Source organism: Amblyraja radiata, chromosome 11, assembly GCF_010909765.2.
Source record: "Amblyraja radiata isolate CabotCenter1 chromosome 11, sAmbRad1.1.pri, whole genome shotgun sequence".
NCBI classification, from domain to species: Eukaryota; Metazoa; Chordata; class Chondrichthyes; order Rajiformes; family Rajidae; genus Amblyraja; species Amblyraja radiata.
This window is the reverse complement of record NC_045966.1, coordinates 47,078,825-47,097,938: the sequence shown is the minus strand read 5'-3', so window position 1 is coordinate 47,097,938 and position 19,114 is coordinate 47,078,825. Positions and strand designations below refer to the sequence as shown.

General features: G+C 44.9%; 1 long non-coding RNA gene across 1 annotated transcript; it reads left to right on the top strand.

Moving 5' to 3' along the window:
* Window positions 1-3,634: 3,634 nt before the first annotated feature.
* LOC116978796 lies at window positions 3,635-18,161 on the top strand. Its single transcript, XR_004413557.1, has 3 exons — window positions 3,635-3,719; window positions 12,709-12,808; window positions 18,067-18,161. It is a non-coding gene; the product is annotated as an uncharacterized LOC116978796 (long non-coding RNA).
* The last annotated feature ends 953 nt before the right edge of the window (window positions 18,162-19,114 follow it).

Here is a 19,114-nt window from a genome sequence, read left to right as displayed (position 1 = left end):
ATGCACCTGCCCACTCCCCCAACCTGTCCAAGTCACCCTGCATTCTCATAGCGTCCTCCTCACAGTTCACACTGCCACCCAGCTTTGTGTCATCTGCAAATTTGCTAATGTTACTTTGAATTCCTTCATCCAAATCATTGACGTATATTGTAAATAGCTGCGGCCCCAGCACCGAGCCCTGTGGTACCCCACTAGTCACTGCCTGCAATTCTGAAAGGAACCCCTTAATCCCTACTCTTTGTTTCCTGTCTCCCAACCACTTCTCTATCCATGTCAGCATTCTACCCCCTATACCATGTGCCCTACTTTTTCCCACTAACCTCCTATGTGGGACCTTATCAAATGTTTTCTGAAAGTCCAGGTACACTACATCCACTGGCTCTCCCTTGTCCATTTTTCGCGTCACATCTTCAAAAAATTCCAGAAGATTAGTCAAGCATGATTTCCCCTTTGTAAATCCATGCTGACTCAGACCGATCCTGTTACTGCTATCCAAATGTTCGGCTATCTCATCTTTTATAATTGACTCCAGCATCTTCCCCACCCTGTTAGGCTAACTGGTTTTCTCTCTCCCGCCTTTCTTAAAAAGTGCGATAACATTAGCTACCCTCCAATCCACACGAACTGATCCTGAGTCTATAGAACATTGGAAAATTATCACCAATGCATCCACGATTTCTAGAGCCATTTCCTTAAGTAACCTGGGATGCAGACCATCAGGCCCTGGGGATTTATCAGCCTTCAGTCCCATCAGTCTATCCAACACCATTTCCTGCCTAATGTGGATTTCCTTCAGTTCCTCCTTTACCCCAGATTCTCTGGCCACTACTATATCAGGAAGATTGTTTGTGTCCTCCTTAGTGAAGACAGATCAAAAGTACCTGTTCAACTCATCTGCCATTTCCTTGTTCCCCATAATAAATTCACCTTTTTCGGTCTTCAAGGGTCCAACTTTGGTCTTAACTAATTTTTTCTTCTTCACATACCTAAAGAAGCATTTACTATCCTGCTTTATATTCTTGGCTAGCTTACCTTCATAGGTCATCTTTTCTTCCCGTATTGTCTTTTTGGTTATCTTCTGCTGTTCTTTAAACATTACCCAATCCTCTTGCTTCCCGCTCATCTTTGCTACGTTGTACTTCTTCGGTTTAATTTTTATACTGTCCCTGACGTCCCTTGTCAGCCATGGTCGTCCCTTTCTCCCCTTGGAATCGTTCTTCCTCCTAGGAATGAACTGATCCTGCACCTTCTGTATAATTCCTAGAAATACCTGCCATTTTTGTTCCACTGTCATCCCTGCTAGTGTATCTTTCCAGTCAACTTTGGCCAGCTCCTCCCTCATGGCCCCATAGTCCCCTTTATTCAACTGCAACACTGACACCTCTGATCCACCCCTCTCCCTTTCCAATTGTAGATTAAACCTGACCATGTTATGGTCACTGTCTCCTAATGGATCACTATCCTCAAGGTCCTTTATCAAATCTGGTTCATTACATAACACTAAATCCAGAATTGCCTTCTCTCTGGTTGGCTCCAATACAAGCTGTTCTAAGAATCTATCACAAAGGCACTCTTCAAAGTCCCTTTCTTGGGGTTCAGTACCTAATTTTCCCAGTCTACCTGCATACCTACCCAGTTTCCTCATCAAACTTATTTCCATTTGCCCCATATCCCTCTGAACCTTTCCTTTCCATGAACCTGTCCAAGTGTCTTTTAATGGACATTTTTGTACCTGCTTCAACTACCTCCTCTGGCAGCACATCACATATAACTACTACCCTTTATAGACAAAAGGTGCATGAGTAGGCCATACGGCTCTTCAAGTCAGCACCGCCATTCTATGTGATCATGGCTGATCATCCACAATCAGCACACCGTTCCTGCCTTCTCCCCATATCCCCTGACTCCGCTATCTTCGAGACCCTATCTAGCTCTCTCTTGAAAGCATCCAGCGAAGCGGCCTCCATCACCCTCTGAGGCAGAGAATTGCTCATATTCACAACCCTCTCTGTGAAAATGTTTTCCTCATCTCCGTTCTCAATGTCTTACCCCTTATTCTTAAACTGTGGTCCCTGGTTCTGGACTCTCCCAACATCGGGAGCATGTTTCCTGCCTCTAGCATGTCCAAACCCTTAATAATCTTATATGTTTCAATAAGATCGCCTCTCATCCTTCTAAATTCCAGAGTATACAAGCCCAGCTGCTCCATTCTCACAGCATATGACAGTCCCGCCATCCTGGAAATTAACCTTGTAAACTGCACTTTCAATAGCAAGAATGTCCTTCCTCAAAGATGCACACCAAAACTGCACACAATACTCCAGGTTTGGTCTCACAAGGGCCCTGTACAACTGCAGAAGGACCTCTTTGCTTCTATACTTAATTCCTCTTGTTTGATTCCTTTACCCTTTGAATGTAAAGGATGCCCTTCATGATCATATTAAACCTTATCCTCTCACTTCAAACCTGTGTCCTCTGGTTCTTGATACCCCCACACTGGGTAAAAGGCTCTGTTCATTCAGCATATCTATTCCCCTCAATAATTCAACAATCTCGTTAAAATTACCCCCAGCCTCCTGCACTCCAAGGAATAAAGTCTGAGGGAGCACAATTTTTCAGGCCCATACAGTTGATCCAATATTGGTCTCAACACCACTTTCCCACTTTCCCCACATCTCCTGACTTCTGTAGCGATATAGTCAATCATCCTCTACTTTGAACAATGTCAATGTCTCAGCCTCTGCAGCTCCAAAAACTGTTGTGCCAGTCAGAGCAATATGGGATGACTTTGGTGTAATGACAAAAAAAATGGTCTTCAATGAGAACTGTGCAATGGTCTTCTGATTTCTGCCAAAGCCATGGTCAAAAGATTCACCTGTTGCAGGTGGACAGGAGAGGAGGAGGTCAAGTAGGTCAATCCCTTGTGTTGGCTCATTCTCTACCTGCTGTAGAAAGAGCCTGGCAGACACATCCTTCAGGGTTCGGCCATCTCAGTGAGTGGTCGTGTGCCCAAGCCACTCCCAATGATGGATCCTGAGATCCACGCTCAGTGTACACTCTGTACTCGTTGCTTCTTTTAATGTCATTCGAGATTTTGTTCAGCTGACCAATAATTGTGGGCATTTATTAGGACAGCGAAAGCTTCCCATGGTGAAATCTGTGGGCTCATTCCCATGAAGGGGCAAGTGGGGAAACATTATGTTCTTTCACCTTTCGCCAGGGCTAGTCCTCTCTCCGGGAATGGTTCAGTTTATTCTAATGGGTGCAATGGAATTGCTGGCATGTTTAATGAACACAACCCTCTATTGAGGTTTTTTCATCATAAAATGGCAGGACCTCGCTGGACTGCTTGTACTCTCTCGTGGAACATCAGGCCCAGCAGAATTCAGCAAAGCACCTGGAGCTCTCCAATTTGAGATCCAGTCGAAATGTTCAAAATCGCAAAGGTGCAAGTTTGATTCCAGATGAAATGTCCTTGAGCTCAGAACTTTCCCATTTTAAACATCTCTCTCTTTATTAGTTGTATAATTCTATATCTTAACCCATTTGTATCAACACCAGTGATGCCGGAACCCAGAGCTGGAGGGGGAGTGTCATTTAGTTTGACAAGAGGCAGTGTCAGTTACTGTGCAGAGTGAGGGAACCTCAGCTTGTCCTGTGCTGGGCTCAAAGCCACGTTGCTGCTTCTCTGGAATTCCACACAAATTCCTCTGCAGAAGGTCGGTAAACTTCAGACATTATTCTTCATTAGTAATAATGGATTAAATGAACGGGATTAAATGAATGAAATGTAGTTTGCAAAACTGATGTACTTCTTCAAATTTTATTTTTAAATGTGTTCTCCAATTGCAATGATGGTGTCTTGACGAAAAAGGGAACAAATTTCATTATTTTTGCTACATCCGACTGATTAAAATCTAAAATAGCGGTGTTTCTCTTGACTATTCGCATGCATTTTATTCTTTCCCACATTTCAAATTTCCTGTTTTCTACCTGCTGTATGAAAAGATTTCAATATCTAACCTTGTTTGTTGTTTCTGTTTTCCAAAACAATGTTTTGAACTTTAAAAAAAAGTAATTGTTGGATTAATAATTTTCGTCCACAGACGCTGCCTGAGCCGCTAGTTCCTCCAGGAGTTTGTTTTTTTTTTGCTTCTGGGAGAAAAAGTGGATGTGTTGAATTTTCAGAAAGTCTTTGATAAAGTCGTGCATAAAAGATCAACAAGGAATATTAAAATATGTGAATTTGGCAATGTTCCACTGGGATGGATTGAAAATTCTTTGGCAGGCTGGGAACCGAGACTTCTTTTGGGCGGCACATGGTGACTAATGAGCCGTCATTGAAACCATTGCTTGAGCCTGTTATTTTCAATGTACATTAATGATTTTGACAAGGAAGTAAATTTAATATTTCTAAGTTTTATTACATGAAACTGAGAGTAATTAGGAGAAGCAAATAGGATGCAAAGAGATTTCCAGGTGATCTCAGTCATTTGAGCTAGTGTCCAAATATACACACAGATGCGGCATAGAGTCATAGAGCTGTACAGCATGGAAATAGGCCCATCGACCCAATGCATACATGCTGACCATGTTGTCTGTCTGAGCCAGTACCAACAGCCTGCAGCTAACCCATGCCCCTCCATACATTTCCTCTCCATAATATTGTGGATAAACATGATGTTTTATTGAAAAAGCTGAAAGACTGAGAACTATATGAATTGTGATTGATTCAGAAATATTGATAAAGATATCTGCGTCTTTGTGCACTAGTCACAGAAAGCAGACATGTGATGCAGCACGTAGTAAGTAGGCAAGTGATATTTGTTCGTCTTCTGTTCTGGAGGTTTTGAGCACAGTAACAAGATGTCTTGTTGCCACATTACAATATGTTCCTGAGTCCACCCCTTTGGTGTACTGTTTTGTTCCCCTATACCCGAGAAAGGGTTTTCCTGACACAGAAGGAATTCAGCCAAAGCTGACCAGACTGATTCTTGGAATGTCAAGGCTAACGTGTGAGGAGAGGAGGAGCCACTGGGCCAGTGGTCACTGACGTTTGGTAGACGTAAATGGGACCTCACTAAATCAAACAACATTCAGGCAGAGCTAGACAAACTCCATATGTATGGATTATTTTCAGCGACTGGAGGATCTAGAACAAGAGGTTGCAGACTTCAGACCTGAAGGGCTGAGATGTGGAAACATTTCTTCATTCTGAATATAGTAAGCCTTTAAAATTCACCCCACGGAAAAAATGGTAGATGACAAGTAACTGAATCCAGGGGAAATCTAGGGGATAGATTTTTTTTTGACACAAATAGCATCAATGATTATAGGCACAGAATTGTAATATGGGATTGACAGAGAAGGTTGTGTTGAATGACGGAACAGGCTCAAAGTGCCAAATAATCCACTCCTGCATGTTTCAATAAGTAAGTAAGTAAGTGTATTTGCCTTGGTGCTCCACCCACAAGTAACAACATGACATACAGTGACAGTTACGAATGACTCAGAAAACAGTAAACATTAATAATAATAAAACATTAATGATAAAACACCATTGATCAAGCATATGGACCAACAAAATACCAGATCAAAGGCAGGCTAAAGATTTATGGCAGTTAAGTAGAGCAACTACTCGTGGATAAAAACTGTTGTTATATCAGGCTGTGGCAGCATTGACTGTCCAGAGTCGCCTTCCAGAGGGAAGTGATTCAAAGAGTTTGCGGCCAGGGTGAGAGCGGTCAGAGATGATCTTGCCCGCTCACTTCCTGGCTCTTGCAGTGTACAGTTCAACAATCCACTAGGGGTGCCGCATTGAATGCAGCCTCTGCCTACAGTCCGTTTGTTTTTCAATCTTTAAAAAAAATGTTATTCAGTTTACAGTTTGTTTTGGGGAATCTTTAAATTTTCTATGCGGGGGAGGGGGGAAGGGTAAGGGGGAAACTGTCCCCCAGTCGCTTCCTGGCAAGGATCCGACTATTTCTCCAAGTCGCGTCTTCGCCCCCCCCCTCCTCGCAGCCTACAACTGGATTGGCACTACCTTTTCTGCTGGGGACCGGGAACCGGACCAGAGCTTCAACAGCGGCGGCGCAGCGCTGGATTCACTGCGGAGCAGGCGATGCCTACCTGGAACGCAGTTTGAAGCTAGGGAGCGTTGGGCTGCTGCTCCAACATCGCTGAGTTGTGGTTTGGGAGAGCTTCCAGCGCGGGCGGTGCTGAACAACATCGCAGAGTCCCTGTAGTCCTTTGCCGAGGGCCACCAGCGTTGCATCTCCGCCCAGCATGGCCTGAGGACTTTGGGAGCCACGAACTCCGGTAGAAGGTGCCCGACTCAGATGTCCAGGCCGCTGAGGAGGTCCTCTAGTCCCGATGTCGGAGTGCCAACATCCCGGTGAGCGAGCCTGAACATCGGGCCGCCTGGAGCGGCGACAGCGGAGGGCTCGGGGAGGCCCTGACCACGGGTGAACATCAGGAACATTAGAGGAAGATGACTGACTTTGGTGCCTTCCCTCACAGTGGGAAACTTTGATTCTGCTGTATGGGGATGTTTTATGTTGAACTCTATCGTGTGTTGTGTTCTTTATTTTTATTGTATGACTGTATGGTGATCACATTTCACTGTGCCAACAGGCACGTGTGACAAATAAATGTGTCTTGTATCTTGTATCTTGGAGGGAAGGTTGCAGCTAATAACCTTCTCAGCTGATCGGATGATTCGCTGCAGCCTTCAGGTGTCGTGCTTGGTGACTGAGCCAAACCAGACCATGATGGAGAAGGCTCTACGATGGCTGTGTAGAATTGGACCATCATTGCCTGTGGCAGATTGTGCTTCCTCAGCTGCCGTAGGAAGTACATCCTCTGTTGTGCCTTTTTGATTGTGGAGTCGATGGTAGTCCCCCACTTAAGGTCCTTGGAGATGATGGTTCCCAGGAACTTAAAAGATTCCATAGATGTGACTGTGGTGTTGTTGATGGTGAGTGGGGTGAGGGGAGGGGAAGCTCTCCTAAAGTCTACAATCAATTCCACTGTTTTAAGAGCATTGAGCTCTAGGTTGTTGCGATGGCACCAGGACGCCAGCTGTGAAATTTCCTGTCTGTAGGCAGATTCCTCCCCATCCTGGATCAGTCCAATCAGGGTTGTGTCGTCCGCAAACATGAGAAGTTTGACAGAGGTGCCTATGGAGGTCCGAGAGGTGCAATCGTTGGTGTAGAGAGAGTAGAGGAGAGGAGAGAGTACGCAGCATTGCGGTGCATCTATGCTGAGCATTTGCGGGTCCGAGATGTGCTTTCCCAGCCTCACCTGTCCGTCAGGAAGCTGGTGATCCACCGACAGACTGTACCGGTTCAGGCACAGTCAACTCGGAAAATTTGGAGTGTAGTAGCTCTGGCACAATGGTGTTGCATGCAGAGCTAAAATCAACAAACAGGATCCTCGCATAGGTCCTCTGGCGGTCTAGGTGCTGTAGGATGAAGTGCACGCCCAGGTTGACTGCATCATCCACAGATCTATTGGCCCGACTTGCAAACTGCATAGGGTCCAGCAGAGGGTTTGGGATATTTTTCAGCATGACCAGCACAAGCCTTTCAAGGGTCTTCATGACTACAGAAGTCAGTGCGACAGGCCTGTAGTCAATAAGACAAGTAATCTTTGCCTTTTTGGGTACAGGGACAACAGTGGAGACTTTGAAGCAGGCAGGGACTGTACATGCTTGCAGGGACTGACCGATGCCAGTTGTTTGGCACAGAGCTTGAGAGTAGAGGGGGAAACATTGTCAGGTCCTGGAGATTTACGGCTTTTCTGTCTTCTGAAAAGCCTCTCCACCTCCTCTATTTTTATTACAAAAGATTCTCGAATTAATGGTAAGGAAAGCTCGAGAATGGACAACAGAGTAAGGTCTGGGCCAATTGCGAGCAGTGCGAGGGGGGAAGTGAATAAGGAGGTCAAAGTGCTGTATATAAATGCGCGAAGTATAAGGAATAAAGTGGACGAGCTTGAGGCTCAGTTAGAAACTGGCAAGTATGATGTTGTGGGAATTACTGAGACATGGCTGCAAGAGGGCCAGGGCTGGGAAATGAATATTCAAGGGTATACCTCCTATCAAAAAGACAGACAGGTGGGCAGAGGGGGTGGGGTTGCCCTGTTGGTGAGGAATGTAATTCAGTCCCTTGCAAGGGATGACATTGAAACAGGAGATGTGGAGGCAGTATGGATAGAACTAAGAAATTGTAAGGGTAAAAAGACCCCAAGGGGACTAATCTACAGGCCCCCAAACAGTAACCTGGACATAGGACGCGTTGAATCAGGAGTTAAAATTGGCATGTAGCAAAAGTAATGCTGTGCTTGTTATGGGAGATTTCCACATGCAGGTAGACTGGGAAAATCGGGTTGGTACTGGACCCCAGGAAAGTGCCTTTGTGATGGATTCTTAGAACAGCTTGTCTTGGAGCCTACCAGGGAGAAGGCAATTCTGGATTTAGTGTTATGTAATGAACTGACAAGGGAAGTCAGGGACAGTGTAAAAATTAAAGCAAAGACGTTCAACGTAGCAAAGATGAGCGGGAAACAAGAGGATTGGGTAATGTCTAAAGAACAACAGAAGATAACCAAAAAGACAATACGGGAAGGAAAGATGAGGTATGAAGGTAAGCCAGCCAAAAATATAAAGCAGGATAGTAAAAGCTTATTTAGGTATGTGAAGAGGAAAAAATTAGTTAAGACCAAAGTTGGACCCTTGAAGACCGAAAAATATGAATTTATTATGGGAAACAAGGAAATGGAAGATGAGTTGAACAGGTACTTTGGACCTGTCTTCACTAAGGAGGACACAAACAAACTTCCTGCAAAATTAGAGCACATGGTATTGGGGGTAGCGTGCTGCCATGGATAGTGAAGTGGTTGGCAAACAGGAAATAAAGAATTGGGATTAACGGGTCCCTTTCAGAATGGCAGGCAATGACTAGTGCGGTACCGCAAGGCTCAGTGCTGGGACCGCAGCTATTTACAATGTACATCAATGATTTGAATGAAGGGATTCAAAGTAATATTAGCAAATTTGCAGATGAAACAAAGTGGGTGGCAGTGTGAACTGTGAGGAGGATGCTATGAGAATGCTGGGTGACTTGCACAGGTTGGGGGAGTGGACAGATGCATGGCAGATGAAGTTTAATGCAGATAAATGTGAGGTTATCAACTTTGGTAGCAAAAACAGGAAGGCAGATTACTATCTAAATGGCGTCAAGTTTGAAAAAGGGGAAGTACAACGGGGTCTGGGGGTCCTTGTACATCAGTCTATGAAAGTAAGCATGCAGGTACAGCAGGCAGTGAAGAAAGCGAATGGCATGTTGCCCTTTATAACAAGATAAATCGAATATAGGAGCAAAGAGGTCCTTCTGCAGTTGTACACAGCCCTAGTGAGACCACACCTGGAGTATTATGTGCAGTTTAGGTCCCCTAATTTAAGGAAGGACATTCTTGCTATTGAGGGAATGCAGCGTAGGTTTACAACGTTAATTCCCTGGATGGCGGAACTGTCATATGCTGCGAGAACAGTTGGGCTTGTACACTCTGGAGTTTAGAAGGATGAGAGGATATCTCATTGAAACATATAAGAATAGTAAGGGAAACCTCAATACCCCCAATACCATGTGCTCCAATTTTAGTCATCAGTCTCCTGTGCGGGAACTTATCAAAGGCGTTCTGAAAGTCTAGATACACTACATCCACTGGCACCCCTTCATCCATTTTACTTGTCACATCCTCAAAAAATTCCAGAAGATTAGTCAAGCATGATTTCCCTTTTATAAAACCATGTTGACTTGGACTAATCCGTTTACTGCTATCCAAATGCCCCATTAACACCTCTTTAATAATTTACTCTATCATCTTTCCCACTACCTGTCAGGCTAACTGGTCTGTAATTCCCCATTTTATCTCTCGCTCCTTTCTTGAAAATTGGGATAACATTAGCTATCCTCCAATCCACAGGAACTGATCCTGAATCTATTGAACGTTGGAAAATAATCACCAATGCGTCCACTATTGCTGGAGCCACCTTCCTGAGGACCCTGAGATGCAGACCATCAGGCCCAGGGGATTTATCATCCTTCAGTCCCATTAGCCTACCCAATACTATTTCTTGCCTAATGAAAATTTATTTCAGTTCCTCTACCCCCCTTAGATCCTCTGTCCTCCAGTACATCTGGGAGATTGTTTGTGACTTCCTTAGAGAAGACAGATCCGAAGTACCTGTTCAACTCTTCTGCCATTTCCTTGTTACCCATAATAATTTCACCCATGTCTGCATTCAAGGGGCCCACATTTGACTTTGCTACTCTTTTTTCCCTTAACATATCTAAAGAAGCTTTTACTGTCCTTCTTAATATTCCTGGCCAGCTTCCCATCTTACTTCATCTTTTCAGCTCGTATTGCCCGTTTCGTTTCCTTCTGTTGTCCTATGAAAGTTTCCCAATCCTCTGGCTTCCGGCTACTCTTTGCTGTGTTATACATCTTTTCTTTTAGTTTTATTCTATCCCTAACTTCTCTTGTCAGCCATGGTTGCCTCCTACTCCCCTTAGTTGAAAAAAAAAACAGGAAATAAAACAGCCCAGAGCTCAAAATAGACGAATCATTGTGGTTGAATTGCACAAAAGCTCCTAATGCAGCCTTAACCATTGCTCTGAATTTTGCTTCCGGTCCTGAATGTGATATGGGGGAAAGCAAAATCCCTTGTTGTTCTTGGGATCTATCAGATCTATATTATCTTCTGAATGAGCTTGGAAAATACAATAATGACACCTTGTGCCCTTCTAACCTCACATTTATTTTAAAATTTTAAAATAAACTTTAGGCAGAATAAAAACCATTTACAAAACTATTTTTGAAGAAAACGGTCCTGACCCAATACATCACCTAGCCATGTTCTCCACGGATGCTGCCTGACCTGCTGAGTTACCCTATTATTTTGTGTCTTTCCTTGGTAAACCAGAATCTGCAGTTCCTTGTTTTATACAAATCTAAAACAACATAAAAACATCTTCAGACACTTTCAGTGTCTCTACAGTCAATAGTGTCATACTCAATAGGATTAGCATTTATCTTTACAATAAACAACCTTAACACTCATGTGGTCCCCTGTGCTGATATCCCTTGTATGAGGTAGCAATGTTACAAAATTTTGAGATTTAAAAAATCAAGTCTGCAATTTATCCCATCAGATAAAGCATAAAAATAAGTTTAATTTGACACCTAATTCACTTTCATATCTCAAGTTTTAAAAAGTTATGACCATTTTCATACTCGGAAATTAGCATCTTGTTCCCTATTGATTTTCTATGGACATGACAAAAAAGCTGTGATCGTGGACAGTCAAAAGCCCATAACTTTCTTAAAAATTAAGAGAACTGAATGAAATTTTCAGTTATCATAGATTGAAGCATTCTGAAACAAATATAAAATAATCTCACTTGGATGACCTGAAATTAAAGCATATAATTAGTTAGTTACCTACTTGTAGCTAATTCCAAACTTCAATTGCTAGATCTAAACATCTATCCATTTCTTAATAAATGATTAACATTTTTAAATAGCCTAAGTGTCCAAATAATATTCACAAATAATTCACAATAAAACACGATATTTAAATCTCATTTACATTAATTTATAGGCCAAATGGAAGGAATTTAGTGTTTAATTGCTGTAAATTAAAGTCCATTTAAATCAGCTTTCTAGTGGGATCCTGTGAACGCGCTGGTTTAGAACGTTCACATTGCGGTGGATTTGTGCCCTCAAATGCCCAGAAAAATACTGCGGGATATAATAGGCCCAAAATTAGCTACTCGCAACATTAAACTTTGTATAAAGGGATCTTAAGAAGCCCTTTTTAACGTAAAAATAAACAGCCTACCTTCCGTTTTCCCATGTATGAGATCCATCCGGTTGCCGGCGGTCGGGGGTTTAGAGGTTAAATTTTAACCTACTATAACAAGTAAATAAAGCCCTTAAAACTAATAATAGCTCAAGCGAGGGAATCTTCCAGCAATTTTTCGTTAATAATTAACTAGGCTGAAAAACCTCGATTTGAACAGCCTAGGGAAAATCGCATTTTAAACCCGCCCCCCTATAAACGGCGTCAAAATCGCGCGCACGGGCTGGGACAGATTTTCAGCGATGCTTCAGGTACGTTTTGCAACATACCTATATGAGGGGTGTTCCCACCAGACTCATCCCACTATGTCCAGCAGGAGAAGGTCGCTTGACTGTGGTTCTTCCCCACAGAGTTTTTATGTTGGTTGCACCAAGCTTCAGTTCATCCATCAGCACATTTTCCTGCAGTCTGCAGTGGGTCAGGTGGCAACATTCCCTGATGGACCTCACTTTGACATATTGATGCTTCATTCCTCAGCACAGTAACAGTGTGTGGGAGATGGGGCAACGTTCCTGTCCTTATAATCCAGCCTTTGACCCACAGTGAGCAGCATCAGAACAGAAGAATTGCCATTGAAGTTTTATCTTTAGAAACAAAAAAGACACTTCCTCACTCTTACGTTCAATGGGCTTAGCATTGAAGGCAAGCATACCATACGCCTTCTTCACTACCCTAACTACTTGTGTTGCCACCTTCCGTGAGCTATGAATGTGGACTCCAAATGTACTGAATATATGTGTCTGAAACAGGCTCAGTCTAAAACTTGATGTTATTTCCCACAGGGAATCCATAAGATGAGGCCCAGGTTTCTCTGCAGCAGTTTGCCAGTTGGTTTGATGTTCGGTTTCATTGTTTTCCTGCTTCGACCTGTTTCCAACCAGAGTAAGTGCTTTCTCTTCACCGGTCACAATCACGTTGCTTTACTTTATCATTGTCTGTGTAAACCCACACCTCATTGTCAATCTCACTTTCCTCTCCACGTCCCACAAATCCACCCCATCCTTGCTGGAGCTCTATTTCTGAGCCTCTCCCATTAGCTTCCTCCCCTTCTCCTGCATCAACATGGCCTTTTTCAAAGTGAGAAATGGCCCCTGGTGAGCAGTGTGACATGGTTGTCCACACCATCCTCCCCAACATCTCCCACCACAGTCCAGGCGGGTGGAACTGCCCTTGACTTATCGATCCTGTCGCAGGCGAGAACTACCCACTTCACGCTCCGGCACAGTTCCCTTGGGCACCCTCTGACAATCTACCATGGGCCCCTCCTATTTCTCATCCTCATGTTGCCCTTCAGTGACATCAGCTGAAGTTTCACCGTTGCTTCCACAAGTTGACTGTGGACACCACCTCGCTAACACCTCCCTCGATCCCTCCATTGTCTCCACATTCCCAGACTACATGTGGGACATCAAGGACTAGATGCGCAGAATTCCCCCACAACTGAACACTTTGAATCCAAAGCCATTGCCTTCACTCCCACCACAACCCCTTTCTCCAGCCAGCAATTGCATTCCATTCAAATCCCAGAATATTTGGGGGTCAGACTGGTGATTCAGTGGCAGCAAACCAGACTCCAGGATGGTGTGTTGCCTCCCTGGTGCCAGGGTCCAGGAAGTCTCCCAGCAGCTGTGGGACATTCTCAAGGACGAAGGTGAGCAGCTTAAGGTGGCGGGGACTTTGGCACAAATGGGATGGGTGGGAAAAGGGATGAGGTCTGATAATTTCTCTACCACTGACATGAGTCTCCTACATTAACAACTCTCCAACCCTTCCACGATCACACCTGTGGCTGGCAAACACACACACATCTTTATCAAGGCTCGCTGGGCTCGTCATCTGCAGATTCCTCCCAATGCCATGTGTTAGTAAAGATAGGATTAGGAAGAAAGGACAGATGAATGTATGGCTCAGGACTTGGTTCAGGGGGCAGAGATTCAGATCTTTCGGCCATTGGGATCTCTTCTGGGACAGACGTGACCTCTACAAGAGGGATAGTTTGTATCTGAAATGGAGGGGACCAATATGTTTGCAGGGAGGTGCACTAGTGTTACCAGGAGGGGTAAACTGGAGTGGCAGGGGGGTGTTGGGAAGGTGGAGATGAGGATAAGTAAGTCCCAAAGGAAGGACAGACAGAGGGTGAAGTTATATAGTGAAACTGATGGGTGGAGGTTTATTTCAATGCAAGCAGTATTTTGGGCAAAGTAGATGAACTTAGAGCCTAGATCGCGGTTGGAGACTATGATGTTGTGGTCATTATGGAAATATGGTTGTGATAGGGACATGACTAGCAGCTCAATGTTCTGTGTTTCTATGGGAAAAAGATGGGGGAATGGCTCTATTAATCAGGGAAACTATCTTGTTGGCACTCTGAGAGGCCACACTGGATGGTTTGTCCATTGAGGTGATATGGGTAGAGCCATGTGAAAATAAGAGAGGTGCAAGCAATTCAACGGAATTGGACGAGAGGTCCCCCAAGAACGAGCAAGAAATAGAGGAACAGACGTGGACACAGATTACTGAAAGATTACACAAAGGGATATCTTGGGCGATTTTTTGTAACAGTTGTGAATAGTGCAATGTGAGAAAGGAATCCAAAATGGACCTTGTGTTCAGAAATTAGTCTGGCCAGGTGACTGATGTTTCAGTGAAATAATATTTTGAAGATAGTGAATACAACTCCATATGTTTTAAGATTGGTTTGAATAGGGATAAGTCTGGACTGTGTGACAAGACATTAATTTGAGTAAGGCAAATGACACCATTATTAGGCAGGAGCTTGGCAAGGTACACTCAGATCAGTTATTATTAAGTTACTCTGTCTGAGATTGAGAATTGTCTGAAGGTCAGTTGATCCAAACTCAAGACCGGCAGGTTCCAATAAGGAGGAGGGATTAGACTGGACGCTTGGATGACCAAATAAATTTGTAAATTTGGTCAAATATAGAAAGGAAACACTTGCAAGGTTCAAGAGTATGATAGCAGAGAGGGCCATTGAGGAATATAAAGTAAGGAGGAAAGAACTCAAGCGGGCGATTAGAAGGGAGAAAATAGGCCACAAAATGGTAATGCCGATTTGGAGTAAACAAAGCTCCAAGGCTTCTTATACTTACAATAAAATCAAGAAACCGAAACTGGAGTTAGGGGAGGTATTAGATATCTTCAGGGATGAGAAGAGCAATGGAAAATTGAAAAATAAATGAAATAAAATAAAATATGTCAGTAAAAAGGTGGGGTGGATTGTTTGGGGATTTGTTGCCTGAAAGTCAAGAATTCAATGTTCATATCATTAAGTTGTCAGATACCCAAGAGAAATATGAAGTGTGGTTTCTTTAGTTTGCCTGTGGCCTCACTCTGGCAAAAGAGGAGGCCAAGGACTGAAAGATCAGTACGGGAATGGGAGTTAAAATGGTTTATTTGTTTAAAATGGGGAGAGAGAATACAGCAAATTAAAGAACTGTGATTCACATCACAATGGTAGGAAACAATTGGAAAAGATTCTTTGGGATAGAATTGATTCCCATTTGGAACAAAATAGATTAATTAAAGACAGTAGGCATGAATTTTACGTGGCATTGTCTACAGTAATTTTAGTAAGACACTTGGTAAAGTCCCCCCGGTACCCGGACATGGCGCCGACGGACGAGAAGCCGAAGCAAAGAAGTGGAAGCCAAATAACCGAATGTAAATGAAGCCGAAACGCCAACTAACCGAAAGGGTGGGATGTCTAAATGAAAACTAACCGAAAGTCTAAGTCGCCTAAAAGCTAACTCACCAAATGGCTGCTCTGCCGAAACGCAACCTACCCGAAAGGCGGTGTCGCCTACAAGCCAACTAACCGAATGCCGCTCAACAGAAAAGCCAAATAACGGACATGACGCTGCCAGGGGGCGGTACTTGTCAGCGATTTGTCCAGAACCCCGCTTCCATCACATCACTGTGGAGGGGTGAACATTGTCCCACACCTCCGCTCCACCCGACCCACAGCCCACAGAGGGTGGTTGCGGGGGAGTGGGGGCTGTCTCAAGGGATACGCACCTTCGGCCGCTTACAACTTGGTGCTTGGGTTCAGATTGCCCAGTCACCTATGACTTGTGTGGGAAAATGACCCCCACGCTCCCATCTTCCCCTTCTCTCCCCCCCCTCCCCTTCCCCTCTCTCTCCCCTTCCTCTTTCTCCCCCTATCCCCCCCTCTCTCCCCCTCTTCCCCTCTCTCTCCCTCTCTCTCCCCCTCCAGTCTTTCTCTCCCCCCCTTATCTCTCTCCCCCCTTATCCCTCTCCCCCCTTATCTATCTCCCCCTTTATCTCTCTCCCCCTCCTCTCTCTCCCCTTCCCCTCTCTTCCCCTCTCTCCCCTCTCATCCCCCTCTCACTTCTCTCCCATCCCCTCTCTCACCCCTCTCACCACTCTCTCCCTTCTCTCTCTCCCTTCTCTCTCTCCCTTCTCTCTCTCCCTTCTCTCTCTTCCCCTCCTCTCTCTCCCCCTCCTCTCTCTCCTCCTCTCTCCCTTCTCTCCTCTTCTCTCTCCCTTCTCTCCCCTCTTCTCTCTCTCCCCTTCTCTCTCCCCATTCTCTCCCCCCTCTCTCTCTCCCTTCTGTATCATTCTCCCTTTCTCTCTCTTTTTCTCTCTCTCTCTCCCTTCTCTCTCTCCCCCCTTCTCTCTGGGTGGCGTTTCGGGTCGTGACTCTTCAGACTCTGTCTTAAGGTCTGAAGAATCGTCTCGACACGAAACGTCACCATTTCTGTCCAGAAATGCTGCCTGTTCTGCTGAGTTACTCCAGCTTTTTGTGTCCATCTTTGGTTAAAACAGTCTACAGATTCTGGTGTTTTGTGCGTGGGAGCTTGTGTGCGTTCTGCATTTACTATGCCTCGAGTCGTCTGTCCCCCCCCTCCAATCCCAGGTCTCTGACACCTACACCAGGTGATTCTCCCCCCACCACGGCCGCGGGGACAGAGGGCTTGGGGCATAGTACATCGCTTTTAAAACATGGGGGGAGGGGGGGGGGGGGGGGGAGACACACACACATTCCCAGGTGGGCCGAATGACAAGTGTGCATGACAACGTACAATTTTATCTCCTCCCACACCCCCCCCCCCCCCAACTCCCCACCCCCCGACAACAGGAAGCAAGTTTTATTTATTACCGTCTGGTTGCTTGCGGAACACACACAAGTCAGGAAGTCAGGATGTGATGCAACATTGTAGGACTTTGGTTAGGCCGGATTCCAAAGATTACATGCAGTTCTGGATGCCCCAATAGTGGAAAGATGCAGAGGCTTTGGAGACAGGGCTGAGAAGGTTTACACGAATGATGTCTGTGTTACTGGGTATTAGCTACAGGGAGAGGTTGAATAGACTTGGATTGTTTTCTCTGGAATGTTTGACATTGAAGTGAGGCTTGATAGAATCATACCAAATTATGAGCTGCAAGGTCAGTGTAGACAGTCAGAATCTTTTCCCCTGGATGGAAATTTCAAATACAAGAGGGCATGGGTTTAAGGTGAGAGAGGCAAAGTGTGAAGAAGATGTGAAGGGCAAGTATTTTACACAGAGTGTGGTGAGTGGCTGGAACATGCTGCTGGTGGCGATGGAGGGAGATGAGTGAATGGGATTTAAGAGACTTTTGGATAGACACATGGACATGCAGGGAATGTAGAGATATGGATTATGTGTAGGCCGATAAGTGTTGGTTGTGGCATTATGCTCGACATAGACCTTGTGGGCTGAGGGGCTTGTTCCTGTGCTGAACTGTTCTATGTTGTAAATCACTGTGGAATGAGGAGCAGGCAGGGAGGCAGGAGCGTGTTTATTCTGTTCCAGGTTTGTCCGACAAGGACCGGGGATGCAGTGTGTACAGGATCAGGAAACCCCGTCATAGGGAACACCGGCTGGAGACCCGACACAAACGCTCTTCCACCTCTGTCTTTCTCCCACTCACTCTTCTCATGTCATGAAGTATCCCTGGATCAGGCCAGGTTATTCCAGCCAGACATCTATTCACAAACTGTGCCCATCTCACTGGAGGTTCTGTGGGAGATCAAAACAATCTGGAAATAAATGAAATTCAAAATTAATGTTTACAGACATGGAGTGGAGGAAATGAGCTTAAAATGTTAATTCCTTCATTTATCCTCTTTCCAACAGAAATCAGAAACCAGATTTATTTCAAGGAAAATGAAGGCGACATTGTGTTAAAAGGACCAGACAATCCTTGGAGTGACATTCTTGTCTGGGAATGGGAATCCCACTCAAGGAAGGGAAAACAGATAGTGGTAACTCTCCGTATCCAGAACAAGGACACGTGGAGCAAACAGTGGGCCAATGGCTGGGGAAACACAGACAAGAACAAGGAGGTGGATGTGGATGACCACACTGTTAATCTGGGAATAAAAAAACCCACGTATAAATTGTCGGGATTGTTCACCTTAACTGAAACACATCCGAGGGACAAGCTCCTGAAACAATATGAAATATATGGGATCAAAGGTGAGTGGGCGAGGCACGGATCAACAATGTGCTTCTCTGTAAATAATGTTACGTGTAATGATGAGATATGGTGAGACTTCTTCCATATTGGGGGAAAGATTGTTATCAATCCGGTTACATCTAAACTTTGTTGCATTCATTGGTCAGAATGTTGCCGGTTGCACCAGTAGTGCCACCGTGAACAGCCGGCATTTACCTGTGTAAATATGAACAGGTTCAGGACTTCCAACCACACGTTGCACAACGAGGAATTCCCGAACATGCTGACAGTTCCTGCGGTGAATCTGCCAGCGCTCTCCTTCACTTCTCCACGTGGAGACCAGGACTGGAGCAGGATATGGATATTCCCCGCTGATATTCCCCGACACAGGCACCGGAATACTGCTCCCGGATCCGGAGCCTGGGTGGATTGAATTGAATTGAATCCTTTATTTGTCATTCAGGCCTTTCGGTCTGAACGAAATGTCGTTGCCTGCAGCCATACATGTAATAATAAACAACACACAATAAACACAAATTAACATCCACCACAGTGAGTTCACCAAGCACCTCCTCACTGTGATGGAGGCAAAAGTCTTAGGGTTGCTGTCTCTTCCCTCCTCTTCTCGCTCTGCGCTGAGGCCATACCCCACTGGGCGGTGGTAAGTCAGTCCCGCGGTTCAAGCTCCGCGGCCCGGGGGTGATCGAAGCTGCCGCCCTCCAGTCC